Below are 2,877 nucleotides of genomic sequence, written 5' to 3' on the forward strand. Positions count from 1 at the left end.
GGAGAGATGGTTCTCACTCTCCTTGATAAAAACGACTATACCTTGCTCTTCAAAAGACCTGCAGACATTGCATTCATTCTTGCGATACCATTCATAAATCGACCTTCCCGCACAGCTTCACACACGATTCACTTCATAATAAAGCAAAGCTGAATTCGGCCATCCTCTCACCTGTGAATATCATATTTAAGTTCCCTCGACCAGTCAGCCACCTCGCTATTCCACTCGCTAAATTTTATATTTATTTTCATGTTTCATTTTTCTCTCTCCTCTGGGCACTTTTATTTCCTTTCCCCCTCACTGTGCAGAATAGCATTTTCGCTGTAGCGTGCACGCCCGCAAAAATCGCTGCCTTCTAATAAAAACATGTCTCCCTCTATGTCACACGAAACACTGAAGTAAACAAAGCATGAAGCCGCGGGAACGTAGGAAGCATTCATACACACACGTGCTGAAGCGCTCATGAGCGTAGACGTGCGCATGAAGGTTGTATAGCGTCACTTAATTCGCGGCCGCGCATGTTAGCGCCATCTCACGTCAAAAATCAAAAGTGCATTCAGCCTTGTCATTGCTTTCTTCTTGCAGGTAAACAAGAGAAGAAGGCGAACCGAGGGGCTCGACCGTTGTTAATCATGGCCACATAAAGCCAACAGACAAAGAATCCAAGGAAAGCATCGGGAAAATTAGGTGCAGTTGAAATTGGAATGTAGAAATAACAACGAAAATAGAAGTGAAAGTGGACGAAAATATAACTTGTCGCCGGTGGGAGTCGTACCCACAATCTCGGCATTACGCATTCGTTGCACTATCAATTGTGCCACCGCGAAGGCGACGGCGATGCGGAATGTTCGTTTGGAGAGGGGCAGCTGCGGCATAGATTTTACATGTGATTTGTGATTATTAAATCTCAGCCTGATAGGGGTTTCCGTTTGTCCGATGCTTTGCGAGCGGCAAATGGTGCATTCGAGGAGATATCCGCCGTTGCAAGTGTCGCGAGTATAACCCCCTTGGATTTTGTATGGAAATGAAGAGTCGATGCTGTTGGCAACACTATATATATATATATATATATATGCACACGCAGGTAGGTTATGTAAGCACTAAATGCAAGTATGGAGAATATAATGTACAGTTATAACTGTAGATTGCTTATTCTAACTCTCAGAACTGCGGTGCACCTTTATTGAAGGCCTCAATAAAGAACACCGACCTACTTAGGACAGCACATTTGTATTCATAGATTCCTTGGATCAGTTTATTGTGTTCCAAATATTAATTCTGTATATGCGACTGGCTGTTTTCTTGGCGTGGTGGTTGCTTAGTGGCTATGGTGTTGGGCTGCTAAGCACGAAGTCGCGGGATCGAATCCCGGCCACGGCGGACGCATTTCGATGGCGGCGAAGTTCGAAAACACCCGTTGACTTAGATTTAGGTGCATGTTAAATAATCCCAGATGGTCCAAATTTCCGGAGTCCCCCACTACGGCGTGCCGCATAATCAGATCGTGGTTTTGGCACGTAAAACCCCAAAATCTTTTTGACTGGCTGTTTGCCTATTTTTGCCTAATTCCCATAACGTGTGAGCGAGACTTAGACACAAGAGGTACAAAATCCCAAATTGCCACTTGATATGAGTTCTTCCAGGGCACAAACTGTCATGGCCATTCTTCCAGGCTTCATATACCACATGTGACTTCTTGACATCCCAACACAAACACGTACCAATGTGCATCTACCGGCTTGTTAGTTTCTATTTAAGCATAGTTCTGTTCGTTACATAAAAATTGCATGTGTCCCTTACGGTTGCCTTTGTTATGACTTTTCTGGTGTTAACACGTACAAACCTTGCTAGATAATAGCGTTGAGTATCAGTAAACTAAACACAAATTTACACAATGCCGTTGGTTAAACGGCATTTATTACACTCCGAAAAACTATAGCTTGGTTTCCATAAATGCCAAAATGCGCGTTGGAAGGGTACAGCTTTTTCCTGCATCCCTTTGATGTGTCCGATTGTGCTTCCTGTCCGTTTCTATGTATAACTTTTACGATTGTATCAAGCAGCTACAGTTGGTCTTGTTCGCAGAAATACCTGCGCATGTTTTCGAAAGCAGCATCACGATAGAATAATGTTTTATGGCTCAAAGCATCGTCTATCAATTTTTCAAACAATGCTTTGCTAGATGTCCGCTGTAGGGTCCTGCATTTAATGGGGCACTAGGATGTTTTCTTGGTTTTCGCACAAAGTCTACGTCAGAAAACTTCTTTGAAGACCAGCAGCGCATAGTAGGAATGAGCGGACTTACTACAAACAGCACACTGCAAAAACTACATTACAAGGGTAGAAATAATAAATGAAGTACAGAAAAGTACGCTATGTGTACAACTCAATAGAGCAATTTTAGACGGCAAAATGTAGTGAGCAGAATTGTGGAATAAGCGTTGCTGCAACGAAGATAACATTTTGCTATGCTATTCTTGAAGTATTGCTCACTTAATGTCGTATCTCATTCAGTATTGCAAATTCACCAATAACATTTTTCCTTTTTTTTTACTACTCGGTCGTACTAATTTCATTCATTCTCTTTTGCTTCGCAATTTCCAGCAGTTACTCTGCAGTTTTTTTATTCGCTTTGTTTTTCTCTATTTATTTAATTGTGGTGGTATGTTTTGCTAGTTATGATAGAACAATTTAAATTACTATATATTTCTGACAGTGACTTGGTCACTTTGTAATTTTGATGTTTCAATGAACCCTTCCAGCTATGGTTATGGTCCTTGAATGATAAAAACAAAAAGGGTGGTAAGAACCATCCCCTATAACAGCTACAATTTGGCCAGATGTTTTTCGGAACTTCGAATCAAACGAGACCGTCCC

The 2,877-nt window shown here is 41.7% G+C and overlaps 1 long non-coding RNA gene across 1 annotated transcript; it reads left to right on the forward strand.

The window, feature by feature from the left end:
• The first annotated feature begins 403 nt into the window (after positions 1-403).
• LOC125946697 (uncharacterized) lies at positions 404-714 on the forward strand. The gene is made up of 2 exons (XR_007467788.1): positions 404-474; positions 586-714. It is a non-coding gene; the product is annotated as an uncharacterized LOC125946697 (long non-coding RNA).
• Positions 715-2,877: the final 2,163 nt, after the last annotated feature.

This window comes from Dermacentor silvarum, chromosome 7, assembly GCF_013339745.2.
Source record: "Dermacentor silvarum isolate Dsil-2018 chromosome 7, BIME_Dsil_1.4, whole genome shotgun sequence".
Taxonomy (NCBI): domain Eukaryota; kingdom Metazoa; phylum Arthropoda; class Arachnida; order Ixodida; family Ixodidae; genus Dermacentor; species Dermacentor silvarum.